At 35.4% G+C, this 16,352-nt stretch overlaps 1 protein-coding gene across 2 annotated transcripts in view; it reads left to right on the top strand.

Moving 5' to 3' along the window:
• LOC115433185 (rho GTPase-activating protein 6) overlaps nucleotides 1–16,352 on the top strand; it is a 300,107-nt gene that overhangs the window by 168,110 nt on the left and 115,645 nt on the right. The gene's annotated exons all lie outside the window — the stretch shown is intronic.

The raw sequence follows: 16,352 nt of genomic DNA, 5'->3' as shown, positions 1-16,352 counted from the left end.
TGTGTAAGGTCCACCTCTGCATGAAGAGTGAGTGTACCTGCTTTGTTAGGTACCATGAAGTAATGGTACTAATGTAAGGAATGATGTTCAGAGGGATCATGTGGATGTGGACAGGGGTCTGGACCAGCACTTATGGTGTTCTAAAGTTCTAAGAATAATGTTCTGATGTTCTAAAATACATGGTTTTTTTTCACCTCACCTGTTTTTTTGTTTTTTGTTTTTTTTTGCCATTTACAGGTAGAGAACCAAATACGGTAACTTCATTGACCTTGATATTCTACATCAGGGGTGTCAAACTCCTTTTAGTTCAGGGGCCAGATTCAGCTAAATTTGATCTGCAGTGGGCCGGACCAGAAAAATAATAACATAATAACCTATAAATAATGATAACTCCAAATTTTTGTCTTTGTTTCAGTGTAAAAAACAAAACAAAACATTAAACTATGAAAATACTTACTTTTATAAACTATCAAAAAAAAAAAAAAAAAAAAACCTGAAATTTAAATTTAAAAAAACATAAGAAAATTTAGTGCAATTTTAACAATATTATTCCTCAACTTCTCATTTCTACATGTGCATTATAGATCAGATCTACAAAGACACTAAACACTGATGAACAAGCAGAAAAATAGTTCAAATTGTGCTTAATTTTCTTTAGACATTTCAGGTTGTTCATATTTGTTCAGGTTATTCACATGTTATTGTTATAGGATAGTTTGTAAATGTAAATATTTTCAGAATTTAATGTTATTTTTTGCACTAAAAAAAAAAAAATGAAGTTGTTAATTCTAGATTTTTTGGCTTAATTGAAGATTTTTTGTACGTTAATTGAAGATTTTTAATTTTTTTTTGGCTTAATTCAAGATTTTTTTTTAACTTAATGGAATATATTTTTTTTTTGCTTAATTCAAGATTTTTTTTGCTAAATTTAAGATTTTTTTTTGGCTTAATCGAAGATTTTTTTTTACTTAAATGAAGACTTTTTTTTGACTTAATTGAATTTTTTTTTTTTTTTTTTTAGTTAATTGAAGATTTTTTTGTCTTAATTCAAGATTTTTTTAATTTAATTGAAGATTTTTTTTTTTTTTTGGCTTAATTCAAGATTTTTTTCGCTAAATTTAAGATTTTTTTTGCTTAATTTAAGTTTTTTTTTACTTAAATGAAGAAATTTTTTTTTTCGCTTAATTAATTTTTTTTTCTTGTTTTTTTTTTTTTTTTTTACTTAATTGAAGATTTTTTTTTTTTTTCTTAATTCAAGATTTTTTCCTTAATACAAGCTAATTTTTTTTTTTCTTAATTCAAGACTGTGGAATTTTTGCACTTCGCAAAAACATCCCAGGGGCCGAACTGGACCCTTTTGGCGGGCCGCATTTGGCCCCCGGGCCGCCTGTTTGACACCTGAGTTCTACATGATAATCCAAAATTTTGAAAAATTTGACTAAAGTAATTAATTAAAGTCTTGTTATATTCCCCAAAAACACACTAAGGCTGACATTTTGAATTTCAGAGTATTTTGTATGAGTGACCCGTAAAGGGTTAACGGGACTATCCCACTTACAGTACCTGGTGCTGAAATTTCTGGGAAGATTTTCAAAAAGGTCACGCTGCCCAAAAGGTCAGGCTGAGGTCATGGTAGAAACACGGCGTCGTACATCAAGTCATGTGTTGAAGTGCTTCAGCGTGTCACTGGAGGTCAGAGGTCATGGGGTGAAGTGTGCCTTTGAGTGCTTTTCTCTAACAAGGTGCATGTGTCTGAGTGTGAGAGCAACCAGTCTGTGCACGTACTGGGTTGAATCCAACTAATGGTGAATGTTTTTGTGTGGAATAACAGGGAAACCCATCAGACAGACTTTCAGTGGGCTGACGGGGATGATTTAATTATGATTCATAGGATTGATCTGGATGATGACGCCTACAGAAGTGGTATCTCTTGGACTATTTTCATTCAACTTAACCCTTTCATGCATGAATTATGAGAACCTTAGTCGAGATTTTTTTCCTGAGTGTTTTTATTCCTCTTTAGGCATGAAAAAACAATGCAATTGATTTTTTTTTAATAAACCTGCTTTTTATGAAGGTAGATTTGTTTCTTTATTGCTTTAACTAAAAAAAAAATTCAATTAAAAAAGGTGTTTGAATGCAAAAAAAAAAAAAAAAAAATACGATCCAAAAAATGGCATTTGAACACTTTTTTTTCTTTGATTGAATTGATTTTTTTTTTTTTTTAACCCTTTCATGCATGAATTATGAGAACCTTAGTCGAGATTTTTTTCCTGAGTGTTTTTATTCCTCTTTAGGCATGAAAAAACAATTTTATTATTATTATTATTTTTTATTTATTAGATTTAATACTCACACCTGATTGTTTTTTTCTATAGGTCACTCATAGAAATACTCTGAAATTCAAAATATCAACCTTAGTGTGTTATTGGAGGACATAACAAAGCTTTATTACTTCTGTGAAATTAAAAAAAAAAATTGTATTGTCATGTAGAAAATCAAGGTCAATCAAGTTACCATATTTGGTGCCTTGCCCATAAGTGAAAGTCGTCAGTAATGATAATTATCAATTATGACTGCTAAACAAAACATTTTTGTACATTTTCTTAAACTGGATAATATTTGGACTCTGCTTGAGTTCCTCACTTAGATTGTTCCATAGCTTAACACCAGAAATTGATAAACAAAAGCTTTTTTAAGGTTGTTGTCCTGTTTTTGATATAAACATCAATATTAATAATCAGTATGATATTTATCACAATATAAAAAAAACTATATTATGACATTTGTCGCTATTGTTTTGTATCCCAGACCCCTGTTAGAAAAGAAACACCTGAATTCAACGTGTCCCAATACTTTTGTCTGCATAGTGTATGAGTTAGTATCATTATGCTACGAGGCTAATGATATTCATGGGACTTTAATACCCCACCCCAACAGTCTATCCTGTATATTATTACACACTGTCTCCTGCAGTTCAGGTTATACAGGGTGGGGAAGCAAAATGTACAATATTTTGAGGCAGGGATTGAAGACAGTGTATGACCAATTAGTTTATAGAAAGTCATGAGAATTTATTTGCCACAAGAAAATGTACATAATAGAAAATGTTTTTATTCTATGTGTCCTCCTTCTTTCTCAATAACTGCCTTCACACGCTTCCTGAAACTTGTGCAAGTGTTCCTCAAATATTCGGGTGACAACTTCTCCCATTCTTCTTTAATAGTATCTTCCAGACTTTCTCGTAATAGTTTTGCTCATAGTCATTCTCTTCTTTCCATTATAAACAGTCTTTATGGACACTCCAACTATTTTTGAAATCTCCTTTGGTGTGACGAGTGCATTCAGCAAATCACACACTCTTTGACGTTTGCTTTCCTGATTACTCATATGGGCAAAAGTTTCTGAAAAGGTATGGATAATAGTGTTAGGTATGATTATGACATCAATATATGTTTGGTTTCAAAACAATTGACGTAGAAAGCTGAGAAAAAACAACTAAATGTTCATTGTAAATTTTGCTTCCCTGTATGCTAAACTGTATTTTGTAATGACAATAAAACTGAATCTAATCTAATCTAATCTAATCTAATCTAATCTAATCTAATCTAATCTAATCTAATCTAATGTACGCTGCGTATCAGAAGTTTTTCAACCCAATGTGAACATGCAGCCTCAAAAGGAAAGACCTGTTGCTGAGAATAAGACTCATACCGGTACCAGCTGCCCTCAGGTGTGTGTTTCAGTTATCATTAGTGATTTGGTTTGATGTAACGCACAGGGAGCAGAAATAACAGACGGTCTGATTGAATCAAGGTCAGACAGATAGATACTGATGAGCTCCAAGACTGGAAGGTGGAAGTCATATACTCAGAGCGCTCACATCTGCGAGAACAGGAAATAACGAGGAATAATAACACACAGATGATGCCAGAAATAACATGCTCGCCCGTGGTTTAGACTTGCAGTAGGTATGCGTTTCGGCGTCTTCCGAGGAAAACGTATGTGTGTGCGTATGTATGGTCACGCATTCGTTTTTATTTTTTTTTGTGTGAGGACCGGAAAGCTCTGTGACCCAGGAGTTCAAGGGTCCTTTGACTTAGACTGGATTAGCTGCTCTCGAGGTGGCCTCTGGAATGTGAGGATCAACAGGTCTGGCAGTGTGTGCGTACACACACACACACACACACACACTTTTACTATGGTGGCACACTCCAAACACTCCCTATTTACCTTCCAGTCCATTACACTCTATTTTTATTCCCCCTCTATGTTCCCTGTCTGTCCCAACTGGGGCTAAAGCAAAACCAGGAGAAACTATGTTTACAGCTGTTGTTGGAGCGTCCTGGTTTTTACTTTTACCCATAAACACCCAGTGATACTTTTATGGCAGTCCCCCTCGCTGGAGGGCAAGCGTATTGGTCGGTTCATCTGTCTGTCTGTTTGTCTGTATGCGCTCTAGTGGCCACGTTTCAAGCATTATTGATATCAAACCATGACCAGATAAATGATCGTCCATATTCTCTAGTTGACCTGATTAGTTTTTGCCAATAGTAGGCCCAAGTACATCTGAGATGTAGGCCAAAGTTCAAACATGGATATTTTGCCATAATTTCTGTCAAAATAATCGTATTGACTTGAAACCAAAACCAAATTGTGCATTTTTCTGTTCTGCTTCCGATGGCATGCATCGTCACATCATAAGGGTCATTAGCGCCCCAGTGGAAATTTCAAATATTCATCCGATCATACCAAAATGTAACTTGTAACTAGGGATGTAACGATTACTGGTATGACAATAAACCGCGGTAAAATTGCAGATGGTTATTATTACCGTTTAAATTCTAAATATCATGATAACCGTGTTTGATTATCGCACTTTTAGGGGAGAAAACGCCTATGTAAGGATCTGCTTTTATGTTAAATATTTGAGTATAGTTTTAATTTATTACAATTTTGATGTTATATACCTAATATTTGGAACTGATATTCACTTTTAAAGTCTTTGAAAAGGTTCGTTAAGCATCTGTGTTTTATTTATGTAATAAATTATATACATTTTTCAAATCGGATTTTTTTTTTTTTTTTTTTTTTTTGGTTTTCTGTGCTTTTATGTTGATATAGTAGGTTAAAGTGAAAAAAATAATAGACGGATGAGATAGTGAAGTTGTGCTGAAAAAAAAAGATCCCAAACATGGGTATAGTAAACATTTGTTTATATAGTATTTAAAGGTAAAATCAAAAGGACTGAAAAACAGACAAAATAGGCTCAGACCTCTAAGGGCTAATATTTGAATGTTTCTATTCTATTCTATTCTATTCTATTCTAGTCTAGTCTATTCTAGTCTATTCTGTTCTTTTCTTTTCTACTCTATTCTGTTGTATTCTTTTCTTTCTGTTCTTTTCTTTATTATTCTATTCTATTTTATTCTATTCTATTCTATTGTGTTCTTTTCTTTCTATTGTATTCTTTTCTATTGTATTCTTTTCTATTGTACTCTGTTCTGTTCTATTCTTTCTATGTATTCTATTGTATTCTGTTCTTTTCTATTCTATTCTATTCTATTCTACTCTATTCTGTTCTATTCTTTTCTATTCTATTCTATTCTATTCTACTCTATTCTGTTCTATTCTTTTCTATTCTATTCTTTTCTATTATTTTTCTTTTCTATCCTCCTTTATTCTGTTCTATTCTTTCTGTTCTTTTCTTTATTATTCTATTCTATTCTATTCTATTCTATTCTATTTCTTTTCTATCCTCCTCTGTTCTCTTCTCTTCTCTTCTCTTCTCTTCTCTTCTCTTCTCTTCTCTTCTCTTCTCTTCTCTTCTCTTCTCTTCTCTTCTCTTCTCTTCTCTTCTCTTCTCTTCTCTTCTCTTCTCTTCTCTTCTCTTCCTGCCCAGTTGCTTACATTTCATCCACTTTGTGAAACTCGTCTTCATAACTGGAGTCCTTTTGTCCTCTGCTGCTTTAACTGGACCCTCCCTCTTTTATCTGGGCTTCTTCAGTCCCAAAACCAGATGGAAGTCCAACAATAAATGCTATTCGGAACATAGAAGAGTCTTATTCAAACCTTCTGGTGGATGTTTGGAACTTCTCAAACCTCCACTAAACAGAGCCTTGGTCTGGTGGACCGCTGCCAGTGGAAGGTGATAAGTGGTTTACCGTTTTCATTAAACACCCCATTAGCACTTATCAGGCTCCATTCAAACGGCGCATAGTCACGGCTGTTAACCAATAAACACTGGTGGTGTTTTTGTGTGTCGGTCAGTTGAAGGTTGGGTTTGTGCTTCAGGTTCGCTGGGGCGCTGTGTTCGTTCTGCTGGGAAATCAATAATAGAGCGACTGACCCGTCCGCGACCCGTGTTCCACGTGCACACACTCAGTGTCACATCCAGCGTCCGGAGAGAACAAAGCATCGGCGGGCAGTGACGGGTGTGGCGTTGGTCTCCAGGAAGTAACACATGGCAACATTTCCTGAACTGAAACAGACGTTTGGTTTGAAGTGTACATTGAAGTGATTTCTTGCTTCAGTGCAGGGGAGTCGAACTCATTTGACTTCAGCTTCCACATGCAGCCCAATTTGATATCAAGTGGGCCGGACCAGTAAAATAATAGCATAATAGTCTAGAATTAATGCTGCGTTCCAGGTCGGTTTTTGAGCCCGTAAGTCACGACTTCAAATAGGGCTGCATGATTTTGGCAAAAAAAAAAACAACGATTTTCTCCTCTAAAAACTCGAGTTTCAATTTTGATTTCGATTTTTGGGTAAAACTAGAAAAGACAACAGAAGTCAGCATGTCATTTTCGTGAGCAGCCCACAATGCAAGGCACTGCTCTGACCTCAAATCTGTGATGGTATCATGTGATGAACACACAGAAGTTTTTTTTTTTTCTTAATTAAATCTTTATTGAATGAAATAGAGTATACAAACAATTAGGGCTGCTCGATTATAGAAAAAAAAAAAAAAAATCATAATTATTTTAGCAATAATTGAAATCACGATTATTAAAAACGATTATTTGTTAACCTTAAAGTTGTTTATTTTTTTCTTGCAAAACAATGTAAAATGTACTCTTTAAACATAAATAAAGCTTTTAACCACTAAAACAAAGTATGTTCACTTTTGTACGAAACAGAAGAATCTTTGAATGCAAATAAGTGTACTGTAAATTCAAGTATGTTTCCTTTTGTAAATAAATAGTGCACTGGAATTAAACTGCTATAGACTTGCCATAGAACTGTAGCAATAAAAAGAAAAAAAAAAAACACGTAAAGTGCAAATTATAAATTCAAGTATGTTCAATGTAGTATGAAACATAGTAAATTCAGTGGCGTGCTGTGAGGTTTCAGTTAAGGCCTTCTGTTTACATCAGCCATCTAGAACACGTATGTTAGGGTTATATGGGTTAGGTCAGGTTAGGTTAATACGGGAGTTGCAGCGTAAAGAGATTCGGAGACTGAAGATTGCATTGCGGACGAAGTTGTTTTTATGTGTTTTAGTTTTTCATAAGATTATGATAAAGGTGGCGGTGGTTAAACTTTAGATGGTTCAAAGGTTTGTTGTGTTAGCGGTCGGTGCGGACACAACTATGAAACACTTTTTGCACGTGATGTGTTTTTGCTCTTCGTCTTCTTCATCAAACCCAAAGTGATTCCATACAATTGAATTTTGACTTGCCTTTTTTGTTTACCAAGCACTTCTGCTGTGATTCTTCTGCCGTTTTTCCAGACCGCTAGGTACAACTTTCCTCTTGGGGTGGACCTGCCGGCTAGCTGGAAGCTGTAGCTTAGAGGGGGGGGGGGCAGAGCAGCTCATGGTAGCTTGCGTGCGCGTGAATTAAAACAACTCAAAAGAAATAATCGTTTTTTCTCGATTACGTAATTTTTGTAATTGTTGAGTCTAATAATCGAAATCGTAATTGAATGTCGATTAATTGCATAGCCCTACGTTGAAGTGATTTCTTGCTTCAGTGCAGGGGAGTCGAACTCATTTGACTTCAGCTTCCACATGCAGCCCAATTTGATATCAAGTGGGCCGGACCAGTAAAATAATAGCATAATAGTCTAGAATTAATGCTGCGTTCCAGGTCGGTTTTTGAGCCCGTAAGTCACGACTTCAAATAGGGCTGCATGATTTTGGCAAAAAAAAAAACAACAAAAAACCCCCCGATTTGTTCCTCTAAAAACTCGAGTTTCGATTTTGATTTTGATTTTTGGGTAAAACTAGAAAAGACAACAGAAGTCAGCATGTCATTTTCGTGAGCAGCCCACAATGCAAGGCACTGCTCTGACCTCAAATCTGTGATGGTATCATGTGATGAACACACAGAAGTTTTTTTTTTTTTTCTTAATTAAATCTTTATTGAATGAAATAGAGCAGAGGTGTCAAACTCATTTTGGTTCAGGGGCCATATTCAGTCCAATTTGATCTCAAGCGAGCCAGAACCAGTAAAATAATGAATTAATAACCTATAAATAATGACAAATCCAAGTTTTTCTTTTTGTTTTAGCTAAAAAAAAAAAAACAATTAAATTATGAAAATATTTACATTTTACAAAAAAGATGTGAATAACCTGAAAAAACAGAAATTTCATTTGAAAAACTAGAAGCACTCGGAGAGCGCAGACCTCCGCCAAGGCTGATCAGTGGCCCCCCCCGTGGGCCCCCCACCCCCGATCACCACCAAAATTTAATCATTTCTTCCTTATCCCATTTCCAACAAACCCTGAAAATTTCATCCAAATCTGTCCATAACTTTTTGAGTTATGTTGCACACTAACGGACAGACAAACAAACAAACAGACAAACGGACAAACAAACAAACAAACCCTGGCAAAAACATAACCTCCTTGGCGGAGGTAATTAGTGCGATTTTAACAATATTATGCCTCGACTTATTATTTATACATGTACATTTACACACAATGTTACATAAACATTTGGTAACAGGCAGAATATTGTTAAAATTTTGGAGTTTGGAACTAAAATTTGAACAATTTCTACAATATTCCATCTGTTATTATTATTAACACAACTACAGATCACAGTGGATCCATAAATGCACAAAGCATTTAGTAACAGGCAGAATATTGTTCAAATTACACATCTCAGGTTGTTCATCTTTGTTTTTATTTATGTATTTATTTGCATTTTATTGTGAAAGAATAGTTTAAGAATAGAATTATTTATGGGTTATTGTGTTGTTATTTTTACTATAGATCACATTGGTCTGTATGTGGAACCTGAACCAAAAGGATTTGGACAACCTGGACTGTTCAGGTTCATTTTTGCACTTCCATCCTGCAGGGCCGGAATGGAACCTTTGGCGGGCCGGTTTTGGCCCCCGGGCCGCATATTTGACACCTGTGAAGTAGGGTATACAAACAATGTATACAACAAGAAAATAACATAAGTTTGCCAGGGGGAATACACTATAATACAATGTCCAAATCAAAGCAAATACTTATGTTTTTTATAGCCTTTTTGTTTCCAGATCTAATTTATATTTCTTAAGAAATATAAGGACAGTTTTATCCATATTATGCCTCAACTTATCAATTTTTTATACATATGCATTACAGATCAGATCTACAAAGGCACAAAACATTTAGTAACAGGCAGAATATTGTTAAAATTGCACTTCATTTTCTTTAGACACTTCAGGTTGTTCACATTTGTTGAGGTTATTGACATTTTATTGTTACAGGATAGTTTGTTAATGTAAACATTTTCATAATTTAATGTTTTTTGCTCTAAATCAAAGAGAAAAAAAATGGTGTTGTCATTATTTATCAGCATAATGAAATATTTTTTTTCACATTAAACCAAGAAGAAAATTTTGAGTCATTATTTATAGGTTATTATGCTATTAGTTTACTTTAGATCACATTGGTCTAAATGTAGAACTTGAAAAAATGAGTTTGACACCCTTGACTGTTAATGTCTTCAGTGTAATTTTTGCACTTTACAAATTCATCCCGCGGGCCTTATTGGAACATTTGGAGGGCCAGTTTTGGCCCACGAGCCATATGTTTACCACCACTGCTTTAGTGAGTTGTTTGTTGGATTCAAATTCTTAATTAATATTTTACTCTAATTATTATATACATTTTTCTTATGTTTTATTTTTCTCAGCTAAAATACACATATTTTGTCAATGTGAGAAGTTAAAACTCACAAATAACTGTCTTTTACGTTGTTTTCAACTTAAATATGAGCTCAGATAGTTTTTATTTTCTTTATTTTCATTCCACATTATTGATTGAATACATAGAAATGAACCCCTCATCACTTAATCCAGGACTATGTTTGTGGTTTTGTCTCAATATGGTTTGTTTTATCCTTATTTTGTTATTTATTTGTTGTGGTTTTGCTCTTGTTTTCATCTTTTACATCATTTTTGTCTTGTTACATCTTGTTTAAATCTCTTTTTTCTTCCATTTTCATCTTGGTATGTCTTTAACAGATCATTTAAAACCACTTCTTTTTTTTTTTTTTCAACTTTCACTCAGGACTATATAACTGATTATTAATATCCACTGACCGGAAAATATTTGTCATCATATAATCTATTGCCTAAAGCAGAAATGACCTTCATTTGTCATAGCTGATCTGATTTTTCGCTCAGGAAAATTTCCATTCATTTAAAGTGTTGATTGTGCAACAAAGTCTTTAAATAAAATCAGGATGTTCAGCATGTGTTTCTCCCCAGTTCCCCAACTCTATAGGAAATCAAAGGTTTGTGGTTTGAACTGATGAAAAGTAGGAACATAAAACACGGAAAACTGATCGTCATGTCATGGAATCAGAGGTGAAAGTAATAAAGTAGTTTTCATTTTAGTGGAAATCCCTGTATTTTCTACTCCGTACATATTCTTAACAGGCTTGTTACTTTATTTTAACCCTTTAACCCCTGACGTGTCTGTGGTGCTCGTTCTAAATATGTGATTTATTTTTAATATTCATTAAAATTCAACCGTTCGCTCAATATAAAAAAATAAAAAACATTCCGATAGAATTGACCTTGTTCTTTCCATAGACATCTGAGCATGCTCAGTGCACACCCCGGCCGCCTGTTTAATGTAATGAGGGCAAAACACAGCAGTGAGTGAGACCGACTCGCTATAAAAATAGATTTTTATTTATTTATTTTTTTTACAACATTTTTTGCAGCATTGAAATAATGTCTCGGGTTAAATGGTTAACGCAAATAACGGCGTCTATATTTTTATTTTGCCTCATTGTGGCTTCGCATTTTTAAATTTCAACCTATGTAGACGCAGAAAATAAATGAATCAGTGTGTATCATGGATAAGAAATGTCACTTACGCTTAAACTTGAGTAAAGAAACTGAAACATTATTATTAGTATATTTTATCTGTACTTTTACTAGAGTGAGGAACATACATTACACATGACATAGTGTCTTAATCAATTAATTTGTAAATAAGCTTCTTTTACTCAGTATGTATTTTTTTTAGTTAATTGACCCAGAGCGTGAGGTGATGACATGCTTCACTGGTTCTTGACTTTATATGAACCAGGATGTGCAGTTCCATGCCGTTACACAGTGCATACAGCTGTTAAAAAATGACTGCCCCGAGGGCTGAAATCTCCGTTCCCGCCCAGTCATACATTCCAGTCCAGGCATGGAAGATTCTCAATTACCGTTAGAAGCTGCAGAGTCAGTGCAGACTCCTGCAGGAAGAGCCCAGGGATAACAAAGGGGCCCCTAAGTTGTTTTGGTCATAAATAAAGTGAAACATTGATCAAATTGGCATGTGTTACAGTGAATAGGGATGCAATACCACTTTTTTTTTTTTTTCCCTCCCGAGTACAAGTACAGATACTTACATTTGATTACTTGCTGATACTGAGTACTGATATGAGTACTTAATCATATCATTGCAGTTCTTAGTTACTTTTGACAATGTGCTTTATTGTCATTGTCATTAGTTTGACTGTAACACATTCAATTCAGTTCTTTGAAACTGGGGTCTTTATTGGTCCTTCTGAACAACCAAACACATTTTTTTATTTTATTTTTTTTCAAATATCAGTTTCCATGTATGAGTTTCAATTTTGTATCATATTTGATACATCAGGTCTCGATGCTCAAATATTATTTTTGAACAAACAAAAACATAATATAACACAAACATGTCTTAACAAATTGCTAATTCCTTTTCAAAATTGGCAAATTTCTGCCTCTTTCCTCCTTAATGACAATCTTGTAGTGTCACTGGAAAGGTCTCTGGTGAATGAATTCCTGCCCCCTGGTGGATTATCTGTGTATTGCATGTATCTAATTGTATACACCAGGTTTAAAAAAAAAAAAAAAAAAAAAAAAATCACACGCATCATGTAGAGGGCTTCAAAACTCATGTATCAAATATGATAGGTTTGATGTTATAGGGTTAACCATACTTGCCAAATACCACGAAGAAGAGTAAAGTTTTATGAAAAGAAGAAAAAAGTCAGTAATAACAAACATGGAGACGACAGAGGCAACACTAATGTGATACTAATATTGCAATGTTTTTCGCTGGTAAGGTTTAAAAGCTTAGCTTCAGCAGGAAGAGAAAAGAGAAATGAGCCAGAAGTTTCGTTTTCACTTCCGCTGGTGGTGGTCTGCACCGTTCCGTACCCCTCTGTGTGCAGTGTGAATTTGTAAAAAAATCGGAAACATTCGGGTAAGTTCGATCGTTGTTGGCAGCGTTCTTCAGTAGTGGAGACCGCGTTTATTATTTTCCTTGGTTATCACTCGGGCATTTTTGATCCGAGATGTAAGTTGGTTGATTTAACTAAAAAATACCTTCGCCACTGTGGCTACACGGGTTGAAAACAACTTCGCCAACCAGGAAAATGCATCGCCAATAGCGATATGGCGATAGGCTAGCACATGAGTCGGCAACCTTTACAATCTAAAGAGCCATTTTAGGACAGAAATAGAAAAACTAAACTGTCTGGAGCCAAAAGATACGCTTATATCTTTCCTCAAAGTGATGAGGGTTTAAAAAGCTCTTCAAGATTAGTTTGTACAGAATATGTGGGGAATACATCACAGTTTCAGTGCATTTACAGAACAAAAGAAAACAGTGATATTTGTCATTATTTTTGTTTGTTGCAGCAAAAATCACCTGGTATGTGAAGGCTTTTTTTTACAATGAAGAACACAAACAAATACCTTCAGTGTCATAAGATTAAAACGTAGTCTACTTTTACTGCTGCTACTACAATTTTTTAAAATTAATTTGGTGTATAGTCTACTTTTTTACAACTGTTTTACATCAGAATCACTTTATGGTTGTGGCAATAATAGCAAAATATGTCCAAAAAAAAAAAAAAAAAAAAAAAAGGTGTTATTCATTTCTAAATGTTTTTTTTTTTTTTTAACAAAGCCACATTGAGCCACTGGAAAAGGGCCCAAGAGCCATATGTGGCCCCGGAGCCACAGGTTGCCTACCCCTGGGCTAGCGCAAGCCTAGCCGTTGTTTATTTATTTATTTATTTTTTTCCTTTTTTTTGGACCCGCCACCACCCTCCCTCTTCGGGGGACAACTTTAGTATTAATTACAGCTTATACTTAGCAAGTGAGCAGTAACAATTTCAAGTTTATACTCCTATTGACCTACATTCCTTGCTAGTATATATGTACATAGAGGGAGGGGTTCATATAAACAAAAGTGCACAGGGACGAGACTTAACAAAGTGGCAGATTGACACACGACAGTGGTACAGAACGAACATAAGACAAGATAAATGGACAGAGAAATTAAGTGGTCGATCGCTCTCGGCAGCGCTCTTCAGTAGCGGAGACCGCATTTGTTATTTTCCTTGGTTATCGCTCAGACATTTTCGATCAGAGATGTAAGTTGGTTGATTTTACTAAAAAATTCCTTCGCCACTGTGGCTACACGGGTTGAAAACAACTTCGCCAACCAGGAAAATGCATCACCAATAGCAATTAGTGTGGTTCAGAAAATCCAAGTTCATTGCAGTAACCAAGGCACCTTCTCAATTTGTTTGTTTCAATGAAATGTGTATCTATGCAAAATTTCTAAGTGATAGGGTGAAAAGAAGGCAGTGCTCAAGATGTCATCTTTCCTCTAACCATCCTACCTCATCTTCTCCACAGTTCTTGTCTTTAGATCATTCACTATGGCATCCACACGACAAACTAATGAAATTTATTTGATTGGTTATGCTGACAGAGAGACTATTACAAGATACAAACAATTACCAACTGTAAAGCAAGTATCGCAGCGTTTCTACCACCATTTGAAGGAGAGCAAATCCATCCAAAATGCCAGTCATGAGACAATTGACGAGCTCTTGGTTGTGTGGCAAAATTCATCTATTCCGTGCCATTGAAAAGCTGGAGAAAGTACATGACAACTGGCTGAAAAACAAAGATCTGTAAGTATGAGTGTACGCATTGTCGGTTTAGCCCTCTAAATATAAATATTTTATTTTAATTGTTTCCTTTTTTGTTTTGGATAATACAACTTAGCAAATGGTTATTTAATGTAGTTTGAGTCAGATTGACGCTCTCAGTTAATCATCTGAGAGAAAAGAAGTTCTCTAAAATTGTGATTATTTTTTAGCACAATATGACAATATCGAAAATACACTGTGAGGCTGACCTATCTTGAGCACTGCCATTCACTGAATATATCAACCTAAAACTTGGCAAAATAAAATAAAGTGACATTTGGAACAATTTGGGAAGGTGCCTAGACTTCTTTCATTGAATTTATTTTTTTCTCAAATTATTGGACCACCCTAATAGCGATGTGGCGATAGGCTAGTGCAAGCCTAGCCGTTGTTTATTTAAAAAATCTCCATACTCCTGACATTACTCCTCTGCCACGTGCCCGCTACACTATGAGGTGAATGTCCTGCTGCTGTCAAGTGGTATCGGTGTGTTTGTATCGGAGCACTTTTACAAGTATAAGTATTACTACACACACTCAGTATCGGACCGATACTCGACACTGGTATCGGTATTGGTGTATCCCTAACACTGAATATGCGGAGGATACTCGACTGTCTGCGAAGCATGTGTGCAAAGAATGCTTTTTTTTTTTAAATGTGTGTCATCCGCGTGCAAATCTCCTGAACATATGTGCAGCTCGTGGTTCGTAAATGCTGCCATGTGTCTTGTAAAGAGACCCCCGCTCATGCCTCAGCTCTGTCATCTTCATCATCAACCTCATTTGGATTCTGAAAAAGCAGAAGCCCAGGATGTTATAATCCCAGGATTAACAAGGCGTGGGGGTGGGGTTCGCACCCACGTGGAAACTAAAGAGTCTTATGGCGACTTTACTCTGATCCTGCTGTGTTTAATGGATACGGTGGAAAAAGCACAGAGAGGGAAAACTGAGTGAACGAGTGCTACTTTTGTCAGCTCACGTTCGTGCCACTGGTGTGAAAAACAAACTATTCCCTAATAGGATCAATACGTAATCTCGTACAAACTAATACTCATGCAAAATTAAGACCCAGGTGCTTGTGGCGGAACTAATCTGCGCTACTGAAAAGTAAAAGGACAACAGTGTGGTTTTCAAAGGTTTCACACACAAGTCAGTTATGTGTAACTTCACTTCCTCCTTTAACATGTAGAGTTGTTGCACTGAGGAAATCTTCTTTTCACAAATCGTTGCAAAACCACGTACCTTTAACCCTTTTACTAGGGATGCACAGATACCCATTTTTTCCAGACTGAGTACAGATACAAGTTACTCTGGGCTTGGGCTTGGAAAATGAAAGATACAGACACTGTGGCTACATTTGTAGAAATGAGTATAGCCACAAAAAGCCACAGCCAGTCTGGGTCCAGTCTGGGTCCAGTCTGGGTCCAGTCTGGGTCCAGTCTGGGTCCAGTCTGGGTCCAGCCTGGGTCCAGCCTGGGTCCAGTCTGGGTCCCTGCTGCAGGGCACATAGTGGACCGTGGCGACGAGCATAGCTCCCCCGGGAAATTTGGGGGAAAATGAAGTGTTTTTCCTGCATTCTGGTGCATTTTGAGCTTAAAAATATGTTCAATCTGGCTTCAGTTCCATACAAAAAAATCATAAAAAATTAACTTAAGTCAACATTTTCTCTAAACTATTTTTATAACTATTTCATAATAAATATGATAAAAATGCATGTCTATTTTTTAAATTTTATTATAACACACTGTTTTAAGCCTTTATTACATATTATAATAATACCAGATACTGAAAGTTAACCCTTTAACGCTGATGTGTCTGTGGCGCTTGTTTTGTATGTATGGTTTATTTTAAATATGCCTTAAAATTCAGCCATTTGCTCAATAAGAAAAATGAATAGACCTTAATCTTTCCAT

Source organism: Sphaeramia orbicularis, chromosome 2, assembly GCF_902148855.1.
Source record: "Sphaeramia orbicularis chromosome 2, fSphaOr1.1, whole genome shotgun sequence".
Taxonomy (NCBI): Eukaryota; Metazoa; Chordata; class Actinopteri; order Kurtiformes; family Apogonidae; genus Sphaeramia; species Sphaeramia orbicularis.
The sequence above is the reverse complement of the archived record's forward strand: the minus strand, read 5'-3'. Positions and strand labels throughout refer to the sequence as shown.